The 12,391-nt window shown below is 46.3% G+C and overlaps 1 long non-coding RNA gene across 1 annotated transcript; it reads left to right on the plus strand.

The window, feature by feature from the left end:
- Positions 1–613: 613 nt before the first annotated feature.
- On the plus strand, positions 614–11,800 carry LOC137839999 (uncharacterized). Its single transcript, XR_011086386.1, has 4 exons — positions 614–716; positions 894–940; positions 1,064–1,141; positions 11,484–11,800. It is a non-coding gene; the product is annotated as an uncharacterized lncRNA (long non-coding RNA).
- Positions 11,801–12,391: the final 591 nt, after the last annotated feature.

The following is a 12,391-nucleotide window of genomic DNA, read 5'->3' on the forward strand; positions in this document are numbered from 1 at the left end:
TCAAAACAGCGGTTACTATATGACGTCACTACGTCGTGGTCACGTGACGCAGACAAGACGTCAATGGACGTGGGCAGAGTTAACTTGTTTAAAAGGGAGTGGGCAGAAGAAATATTTAATTTATTTAAATCTATTTTGAGTGCACACCATTATGCCAATGCATAACAACTGTAAATCTACTAAACAAAACAGCGGTTGCTATATGACATCTGCCACGTCGTGGTCACGTGACATACGTGACGTCGATGGGCGTAACTTTCGCCGGAATTCAAATCCGCGGGGAGAGTTAACTTGTTTAAAAGAGAGTGGGCAGAAGAATTATTTAATTTATTTAAATCTATTTGGTGTGTGCGCCATTATGTCAATGCATAACAACTGTAAGTCTACTAAACAAAACAGCGGTTGCTATATGACGTCTGCCACGTCGTGGTCACGTGACGCGGACGTGACGTCGACGCCTACTTTACATCCCACCGATCACAGGACCCCTCGGCTGCATAACCGTGCCCCCTTCCCAACCAATCGGATTTGCTATACGCGAAAACGACGCCAATGGAAAGAGCTTCCGCCCAAATTTAAATCCGTGGGCGTGGCTCGCAGCAGGAAGTAGGAAAATGGCGGCGATGTTGACAAAGACACAGCGGATGGTAACATACGACTAACAAGAGAAATATTTTTATTTTCTGCTTGCAACTGGACCGTCCAGAGCGTACACGGTAAGTACAACTCATCGTTTTTAAAAAGAAGTACTTTTGTTGCCCTGAAAAGCGAGTGAGCGTGGCGTTTGTGGGGGACGTCGAATTTCGACGATTCTTTCTGGTCAACGGTTGTAAATGATTGTGTTGATTAAAAAAGAAAACTTGATGTAACTCTACTTTTAACTGCCGTTTCAGATAGATTTGGAATTGCATCACATCCAATTTTGCCTAGAGCGTACACGGTAAGTAACACTCGTTGTGTTTAAGGAGATTTACGTTTGTAATAGCAGAAGTGTAGCCGCGTTGCGTTGTACGTGTGAATGTTGGTCCAGGCGAAATGTTAATGTTTAATTTCATTCCTTTAGGTTCCACGGTGTTTGTTGGCTGCAAGTTTTCCACTGCAAGAAGAGGCTCATATCATTGACCAGGAGCGAGCTACAATGGTGAGTAGCCATAACATTTATGTTAAACACTTCCTATTTCATGTCTAACAGTACTTGATTTAACAAATAACCATAAATAAATACAGTGTGGGCACTGAAGTTAACATATGTGATTATACTGCCTAATCTGTCACCGAGTAGATTGTTGCAAAGTAATATAAGATCCAAAGTTGTAATTCAGAATAGTTTTCAAAAGAAGGCCATTAGAATTATATACAAGTCTGATTACCCTGAACATAACAACAAGCTATTAATTAAATCACAAATTCTTCAATTCAAAGATTTGGTAGATTATCAGACAAATAATGTCTAACAGTAATTGATTTAACACATCACAATAAGTAGATTGAGTGTGGGCACTCTCAAGTTAACATATATGATTATACTGCCTAATCTGTTACAGAGTATGTTGTTGCCAAGTAATGTAGAATAGATCCAAAGTAGTAATCCAGAATAGTTTTGAAGAGGCCATTAGAATAATAAACAAATCTGATTACCTTGAACATAATAACAAGCTAAGTGTTTAATATGTCCTATGAAGTCGAAATTGGGCACCGTCATGTGGTGAAATTTGGAATTGCATCACATCCAATTTTGCCTGGGAACAAACAGATTAAATAAATCTTAGTTTTGAATAAGCCACTCCTTCTCAAACAAGTAAACTCTGCCCATTTCGCGCAGTAGATGTTCTGTTAATATCTAGTATTTATACAAAGTCATAATTTAAATTGCTTTCAACCTTCATTCATCGGTTCAACCAACATTACTCGCTCTTACTACCAACTTGTATTGATTTAACTAAGCGTTTAATACTTCCTATCAGGTCTCAAGGCAAGATTTGGCAAAATACAGTTTCAGCAAATCCAATTTTGCCAGGGAACAAAAATAGATTAAATAAACTAAATAAGTCTTCTTCCCAATAAATAAATCAGAAAAGTCTGTCTTGTAACCAGTCCTCTTCAAACAAGTAAAGTCTGCCCATTTTGTGCCGTAGATTTTGTGTCCATGCCTAGTATTTAAACAAAATCATAATTTAAACGACTTCTTGCCTTCATTCACTTTGGAAATTTGGAATTGCAGCAAATCGAATTTTGCCAGGGAACAAAAATAGATCAATTAAACTAAGTCTTCTTCCCATTAAATAAATTAAAAAAGTCTGTCTTGTAACCAGTCCTTTTCAAACAAGTAAAGTCTGCCCATTTTGTGCCGTCGATTTTGTGTTAATGCCTAGTATTTATACAAAATCATAATTTAAAGGACTTCATTCCTTCATTCACTTTGGAAATTTGGAATTGCAGCACATCAAATTTTGCCTGGGAAGAAAAGTAGATTAAATAAATTTAATAAGTCTTACTACTTCCCATTAAATAAATTAAATACGTCTTACTTGTTCCCACTCCTTTTCAAAACAGTAGTTTAAAACGAGGGCCCTTCACTCAACCTTTAACCCTATTTATTCACCTTCTAGGCTAAGTGTTAAAGGCTAAGTGTTAAAGGCTAAGTGTTAAAGGCTAAGTGTTAAAGGCTAAGTGTTAGAGGCTAAGTGCCAGAGGCTAGGCGCCAGAGGCGAGTTTTTGTGGGCTGAAGTTTTAGTGGGGTTAGTGTGAATACAATCCAAAAGAATACAACAGAATACAATACAATAGAATATAATACATAGATTAAATTCAATAGCTCTTACTACTTCCCATTAAATAAATTAAATACGTCTTACTTGTTCCCAATCCTTTTCAAAAAAGTAGTTTAAAACGAGGGCCCTTCACTCAACCTTTAACCTCAACCCCGCACATCACATTGTGTTGTATCTGTGAATGTTGGTTGTGGCCAAATGATAGTTTTCTTTCATTCGTTTAGGTTCCACGGTGTTTGTTGGCTATGTTTTCCACTGTCAGAAGGATGAAAATACAAAGTACAACGCTTGGACGTGGGCGAAGACGTCACCGGTGAGTCCTTCCTTCCTATTTATTTACCTTCTAGATGCTAGAGGCTAAGTGTTAGAGGCTAAGTGTTAGAGGCTAAGTGTTAAAGGCAACACAATACGAACAACACAACACAATACGAACAACTCAACACAATATGAACAACACAATATGAACAACACAACACAATACGAACAACACAACACAATACGAACAACACAACACAATACGAACAACACAACACATTACGAACAACACAACACAATACGAACAACACAACGATACTGCACTGAACAACACGATACCGCACTGAGAAACACGATACCGCACTGAACAACACGATACCGCACTGAACAACACCATGCCGCACTGAACACCATGCCACACTGAACAACACCATGCCTCACTGAACGACACCATGCCGCACTGAAAGACACCATGCCGCACTGAACGACACCATGCCGCACTGAAAGACACCATGCCGCACTGAACAACACCATCCTGCACTGAACAACACCATCCCGCACTGAACAACACCATGCCGCACTGAACAACATTATGCCGCACTGAACAACATTATGCCGCACTGAACATTATGCCGCACTGAACAACACCATGCCGCACTGAACAACACCATGCCGCACTGAACAACACCATGCCGCACTGAACAACACCATGCCGCACTGAACAACACCATGCCGCACTGAACAACACCATGCCGCACTGAACAACACCATGCCGCACTGAACAACATTATGCCGCACTGAACAACACCATGCCGCACTGAACAACACCATCCTGCACTGAACAACACCATTCCGCATTGAACACCATGCCGCACTGAACAACACCATCCCGCACTGAACAACACCATCCCGCACTGAACAACATTATGCCGCACTGAACAACATTATGCCGCACTGAACAACACCATGCCGCACTGAACAACACCATGCCGCACTGAACAACACCATGCCGCACTGAACAACATTATAACGCACTGAACAACACCATCCCGCACTGAACAACACCATGCCGCACTAAACAACATTATGCCGCACTGAACAACATTATGCCGAAATGAACAACACCATGCCGCACTAAACAACACCATGCCGCACTGAACAACACCATGCCGCACTGAACAACACCATGCCGCACTGAACAACACGATCCCGCATTGAACACCATCCCGCACTGAACAACACCATGCCGCACTGAACAACACCATGCCGCACTGAACAACACCATGCCGCACTGAACAACACCATGCCGCACTGAACAACACCATTCCGCACTGAACAACACCATGCCGCACTGAACAACATTATGCTGCACTGAACAACACCATGCCGCACTGAACAACAACATGCCGCACTGAAAAACATTATGCCGCACTGAACAACACCATGCCGCACTGAACAACACCATCCCGAACTGAACAACACCATGCCGCATTGAACAACACCATGCCGCACTGAACAACACCATCCTGCACTGAACAACACCATCCCGCACTGAACAACACCATGCCGCACTGAACAACACCATGCCGCACTGAACAACACCATGCCGCAATGAACAACACCATCCCGCACTGAACAACATTATGCCGCACTGAACAACATTATGCCGCACTGAACAACATTATGCCGCACTGAACAACATTATGCCGCACTGAACAACATTATGCCGCACTGAACAACATTATGCCGCACTGAACAACACCATGCCGCACTGAACAACACCATGCCGCACTGAACAACACCATGCCGCACTGAACAACACCATGCCGCACTGAACAACACGATCCCGCATTGAACAACACCATGCCGCACTGAACAACACCATCCTGCACTGAACAACACCATCCCGCACTGAACAACACCATGCCGCACTGAACAACATTATGGCGCACTGAACAACATTATGCCGCACTGAACAACACCATGCCGCACTGAACAACACCATGCCGCACTGAACAACACCATGCCGCACTGAACAACACCATCCCGCACTGAACAACACCATGCCGCACTGAGCAACACCATGCCGCACTGAACAACACCATCCCGCACTGAACAACACCATGCCGCACTGAACAACACCATTCCGCACTGAACAACACCATGCCGCACTGAACAACATTACGCTGCACTGAACAACACCATGCCGCACTGAACAACACCATGCCGCACTGAACAACACCATGCCGCATTGAACAACACCATGCCGCATTGAACAACACCATGCCGCACTGAACAACACCATCCTGCACTGAACAACACCATGCCGCATTGAACAACACCATGCCGCACTGAACAACACCATGCCGCACTGAACAACACCATCCTGCACTGAACAACACCATCCCGCACTGAACAACACCATCCCGCATTGAACAACACCATCCTGCACTGAACAACACCATGCCGCACTGAACAACACCATGCCGCACTGAACAACACCATGCCGCACTGAACAACACCATTCCGCACTGAACAACACCATGCCGCACTGAACAACACCATCCTGCACTGAACAACACCATCCCGCACTGAACAACACCATGCCGCATTGAACAACACCATCCTGCACTGAACAACACCATCCTGCACTGAACAACACCATGCCGCACTGAACAACACCATGCCGCACTGAACAACACCATGCCGCACTGAACAACACCATGCCGCACTGAACAACATTATGCCGCACTGAACAACATTATGTCGCACTGAACAACACCATGCCGCACTGAACAACACCATGCTGCACTGAACAACATTATGCCGCACTGAAAAACACCATGCCGCACTGAACAACACCATCCCGCACTGAACAACACCATGCCGCATTGAACAACACCATGCCGCACTGAACAACACCATGCCGCACTGAACAACACCATGCTGCACTGAACAACACGATCCTGCATTGAACAACACCATGCCGCACTGAACAACACCATCCTGCACTGAACAACACCATCCTGCACTGAACAACACCACCCCGTACTGAACAACACGATCCCGCATTGAACAACACCATCCCACACTGAACAACACCATGCCGCACTGAACAACACCATTCCGCACTGAACAACACCATGCCGCACTGAACAACACCATGCCGCACTGAACAACACCATGCCGCACTGAACAACACCATGCCGCATTGAACAACACCATGCCGCACTGAACAACACCATCCTGCACTGAACAACACCATCCCGCACTGAACAACACCATGCCGCATTGAACAACACCATGCCGCACTAAACAACACCATCCTGCACTGAACAACACCATCCCGCACTGAACAACACCATGCCGCACTGAACAACATTATGGCTTACTGAACAACATTATGCCGCACTGAACAACACCATGCCGCACTGAACAACACCATGCCGCACTGAACAACACCATGCCGCACTGAACAACACTATGCCGCACTGAACAACATTATGCCGCACTGAACAACACCATGCCGCACTGAACAACACCATGCCGCACTGAACAACACCATGCCGCACTGAACAACACGACGTCGCACTGAACAACACGACGCCGCACAGAACAACACGACGCCGCACAGAATAACACAATACCGCACAGAACAACACAATACCGCACAAACAGTTTTAGATAATATTACGTCGCAGTCATGTGACGCGGACATGACGTCAATAGGCGGAACTCACGGCAAAATTATAATCCGTGGGCGTGGCTTGCAACAGGAAGTAGGAAAGCGGCAATTCTGGCAAACAAGACACAGCGGTTAGTAACACGATGACTTACAAGGCAAATATTTTTGTTTTCAGCTTGCAACTTGACCGTCTAGAGCGTACAAGGTAATTACAACTGTTTTTTTTTAGCCCTGAAAAGCGAGGGAGTGTGGCGTTTGGGAGGAATGTCGAACTCGGCGTCTGCTTCCAGCCACAGACGCCAAATTTCGACGATTATTTCGACTGGTCAACGGTTGTAAATTATTGCGTTGACTAAAAACTTTATTTAACTCTACTCTTAACTTTGCCGTTTCAGATATGCGGGTATTACACCGCGGAAATGACGTCAATAGGCTGAACTCTCGCCAAAATTCAAATCTGTGGGCGCAATGGCCTTGAGCGAGACACCGGATACAAACACGACGATTATCAACAGAAATATCTTTATTTTCTACTTGCAAGTGGACCGTCTAGAGCGTACACGGTAAGTACAACTCATTGTGTTTAAAAAGATTTACGTTTGTGTAGTTTGCGTTGCGTTGTATCTGTGAATGTTGGTTTAGGCTAAATGTTAATGTTTAATTTCATTCCTTTAGGTTCCACGGTGTTTGTTGGCTGTATGTTTTCCACTGCAAGAAGAGGCTCGTATCATTGACCAGCAGGAGCTACAATGGTGAGTACCCCTTTCGTCTTCCATTTATGTTAAACACTTCCTATTTCATGTCTAACAGTACTCGATTTAACAAATAACCATAAATAAATACAGTGTGGGCAGTCACGTTAACATATGTGATTATCCTGCCTAATATGTTTATCACAAATATGTCACTAATCACTAATATGTTTATTTGTTTATCACAACACCTTTGGACCTTCAGCAATCGATTATTTCCCTTCATCTACATAGAGACAGAACGATGGTGTCTTAAACATCTCATTCATTTCACCAAATAACTTCACGCAGGTGGATAACGGCCGTCTCGGTCACGCTATGTTGCGTGATGCAGTTTTGAAGAACCAAATGCATTTATTCAATGAATAAGTCAAGCTAGTTCTATGTTTATGATGTTGTAAGTTACGGTACCGATTGAAGTTGAGTTCGAAGCCAGTGGAAAACAGCGCTGCGTTTGTGCTCTCCAGGTACAAATGTTGTGATCTCTGACTGACGACCGGGCGAGACTCGAGTAAGAGATGTCCAAACGAGCTCCGGCAGGGCGGGCCAAGGCGGAGCGAACGGACGCCCTTCAGGCCGCCAATGACGAGCTGAGAACCAAACTGATGGACGTCCAGTTAGAACTTCAGCAGGAGAAGAACAAGGTGAAAACCTCAACAGACAGACACTGCCTGCCTCCCTGCCTGCCTCCCTGCCTGCCTCCCTGCCTGCCTCCCTGCCTGCCTCCCTCCCTCCCAGTTTTCCCGATGTAGATTAGACATGCGTGTGCCATGACTGTGTCAGCCTACATCAACAAATGCACCGAGGACGTCAGCACCACTAAGAATATCATCACCCGGGGCAACCAACGACCCTGGATGACTGAGGAGGTACGTCAAACGCTACGAGCGCGGAACTCTGCCTTCAAGTCTGGCGACAAGGAGACACTGAGGACAGCGAGAGCCAACTTGAACCGTGCCATCAGAATAGCGAAGCGAGACCGCAGTCGAAAATTTCAGGATCGTTTCCACGACGTCAAAAACATCAGGAGTATGTGGCAAGGCATACGGGCGATTACAGACGACAACTCACCCTCCCCCCCCACCCGGTGGGTGTAGTTGATGCTGACTTTCTAAATGGTCTAAATAACTTCTTTGGGAGGTTCGAGGCACTAAACGGCACTCCAGCAGTTAAAACTGTCCCCCATCAGGAAGAGGAGGTACTCTGCCTTGACTCCGCCGATGTGTTAAAGACCCTGAGGAGAGTCAACCCCTGTAAGGCCCCTGGCCCGGACAACATTCCTGGGCGTGTGTTCAGGGAATGTGCAAGTCATCTGGCTGGGGTCATCACAGACATTTTTAACACCTCGCTGGGCCAAGCCACAGTGCCGGCGTGCTTTAAGACTGCCTCCATCATTCCGGTGCCGAAGAAACCTCAAATCACCTCATTTAATGATTACCGGCCTGTTGCACTGACTCCGGTTATGATGAAGTGCTTCGAAAGGCTGCTTAAAGGTCACATCGTTTCCAGACTCCCCCTATTATTTGACCCGTTCCAGTTTGCCAACCGGCAAAACCGCTCCACTCAGGAAGCCATCTCCTCCGTTCTTCACCTGAGCCTGGCTCACCTGGAGGAGAAGAACACGCATGTGCGGAGGCTGTTCCTGGACTTCAGCTCAGCGTTTAACACCATCATCCCACAGCATCTGGTAGGAAAATTGGAACACCTGGGCTTCAACACCCCCCTTCGCAACTGGCTGCTAGACTTCCTCACCAACAGACCTCAGTCAGTCCGGGTCGGACAGAACACCTCTGATGTCATCACCCTCAGCACAGGCTCCCTTCAGGGCTGCGTCCTGAGCCCCCTGCTGTGCACCCTGATGACACACGACTGCGTCCTCAGGTTCACCACCAATCACATCGTGAAGTCAGCAGACGACACAACGGTGGTGGGGCTCATCAGAGACAACAACGACCTGGACTACAGAGAGGAGGTGGAGCAGCTGGTGGGCTGGTGCAGAGAAAACAGCCTGATCCTGAATGAGGAGAAGATGAAGGAGATCATCGTCGACTTCAGGAAAAAACAGCCTCACCACGCTCCACTGATCATCAACAGCTCAGCTGCGGAGGTGGTCAGCAGCACCAAATTCCTGGGGGTCCACATCACAGAAGACCTCACCTGGACTATGAACACTACGGCACTGGTCAAGAGGGCACAGAAGCGCTTGTACTTCCTGCGGAGGATGAGGAGAGCCCACCTGCCCCCACCCATCATGAGGACGTTCTACAGGAGCACCATAGAGAGCATTCTGACAAGCTGTCTCTCTGTGTGGTGTGGAGGCTGCACCGCCTCCGATTGGAAGAACGTGAGGAGAGTGGTGAGGACAGCAGAGAGGATCATAGGGGCTCCTCTTCCCTCCATTCAGGACATTTCATCTCAGCGCTGCAGGTCCACCAGGTTCTGCAACAGCTTTTTCCCTGCTGTCATCAGACTGTTGAACACTAGAACTGTTGAGCTCTAAACTGAACTCTGCATCACACATTCACAGAACTGTACTTTATGACACTACGGACCTCTATCTTGCACTATCTCGCACTACCAACTTTACTGAACTTGTATAAACCCTTTAAATAGAAGTTTAATACATGGTTTAGCATTCCTCTGCACACTCTTGAATACTGTTTTGCCTACTTGCACTATTGCATAATTATCACTGCTGCACTTTATACTTATTTTTAATATATATATATATATATATATATATATATATATAGTATATGTATATATATATATATATATTTTCATAGGATATGTTACTTCTATTCAACTGCAATATCACTACTTTGTTGTAAGACGTATGCAACGGAATTTCGTTTTGTATGCACCATGTGCAGACAAGATGACAATAAAGTTTGTCTAAGTCTAAGTCATGTCAGGTCAGCTGTCTGGAGAGAGAGAGAAGTCAGGACCTGCGGGCGGAGCACCACCGTGCCACCGCCGCCATGACGGAACTCAAAAGCAAACTCCATGAGGAGAAGCAGAAAGAGTTAGCCATTACCAGGGAGACATTACTGCGGCAGCATGAAATGGAGCTGATGAGAGTGATCAAAATCAAAGATGGAGAGATCCAGCGACTGAATGCCTTGGTCCTCAGCCTGAGGGACGGCTCCATGGACAAGGTGATCCGCTCTATCCGTGTCTGACTATCCGCACGCCACGTCGGGCTTCGATGCGGCCGCTACCGTATTGTGTAGCTTGTCCCCAGTAAGCGTCGCGGCGCTCCGTTGCGGTCTCAACGGCCCGGTGTGGCGCAATGTCTGCTCAGGTGAGGAGGGGGGGCGCTTTGCTGGCGGAGGTGGAGGAGACGCGGCGGTGTCGGGAGACGCGGCGGTGTCGGGAGACCGAGCGGTGTCGCCTCCACCAGGAGCGTGGAAGAAGCCCTGGCAGCGGCCCAGCAGGCCTGGCAGTCCCGAGCGGCCGAGCTCCGATCGGCTCATCACCAGCATCGGGAGGAGCTGAGCCGAACTGTTGGAATAATTTTAAGTGAAGCTTTGGCCTGCCAGACCTGGAGGCCTCGCCTTTACGAGTTTATCTTTTCCTTTTATCTCTTTGTTCCTTTTATGTGATAGGGATGTCTTTTGATCCCTGTCAGCCATTTGTACCTTTCCTGTCCTTATGTTGTCTGTGTGTTTTGGTTCCCGTAAGAGTCCTTCACTAACAATGAGCAGGGCTTATTTGCATAGGTAAAATGTTCTTTGTTTGATTCACAGGAACTTCATTCCTTCTATTTAGATATAGGTTTGGTTCATAGATTGTAGTTTATCAGACCTGTTTTTCTTTGTTAAGGGATACATACAGTTAGAAGTAGTTGCATTAAAGTTATCCCATATTTACTCAATGTTTGTTTAAGGAACTGCATACCGGTTACCTCACGTTTGCTTAATGTGTGTTGAAATGTTTAGGACAAGTTACTTATTACTATTGTGTGTTAATTACCAAGTAGATAAAGTTAGCAAAGGTCTAGTTGCATTTGTTCCACAGCAAAGCGGCAATCAACGTGCGTCAGGACATTTGTTGACCTCAAGGACAGGTCAGCCAACTGTGAAGGAAGACAGCTGCGGACGGCCTCTGCGGGGGGTCAAGAGCCAACAGCGAAGTGCTAATTCACACCACACTACATTCTTTTGCTAATCAGCGTTGCTACAGACACAATCCCCCCTCCCTTTAGTGTAGCAACGCCTCTGTAACCAGGGCAACCATAACATTAAAAAGAGGGGCACGTGGAGTAAAGACTCAGAACTGATGGAGGTTGTAACTGAGATTGCTTGCTCTATCGTTCTCCTCGCGAGTAAACCTGTTCTGGTTGTCTTCTCCTCTTCATTCCAGCGAGTGATTTAATGTCTAATCGTTATTTAGACCCAACATTTAATTGGTCCTTCGAGCCGGATGCCAACACACCTGAGGATTCCAGCGGACGGCAGCAGAGATCCAGAAAGACTGCGCGCGGCAGGACCTTCCTAGGTGGGGTCCTAGAATCCTTTTCAAAGGCTGGCTGTCTGCTCGTCAGCTGGGATCCAAGGGTTGAAGGCAGTCCGAGGTGCAGAGGTGAAGAGAACCAGAGGGTGAGTTTGTTTTTTTTTATAAAAGGAATGAGCGGCCGAGGGCTCGGTGCCCTATAAAAGTCCTAGGACAGAACGGAAAGGTTCGTTCTAAAGGTACCAAAACGGAAAGGTCCGTTTAAATAAAAGTTACACAACGCCAGTGTAACAAACCGGTTAAAGGACAGAGGTGTCCGACGGAGAGGCCCGTCAAAAGTAAAAGGTCAGCGGAAGTCCACGTGATGCCGAAAATTCCGTAATACTGAGTGATTGGGAGTGTGAATGGGAAGACGTATCACTAGATACAGTATTCCATATTAAAGCAGTGGGGAACACATAACGTGGTTCTGT

The sequence above is a fragment of the Syngnathus scovelli genome, unplaced genomic scaffold, assembly GCF_024217435.2.
Source record: "Syngnathus scovelli strain Florida unplaced genomic scaffold, RoL_Ssco_1.2 HiC_scaffold_30, whole genome shotgun sequence".
NCBI lineage: Eukaryota > Metazoa > Chordata > Actinopteri > Syngnathiformes > Syngnathidae > Syngnathus > Syngnathus scovelli.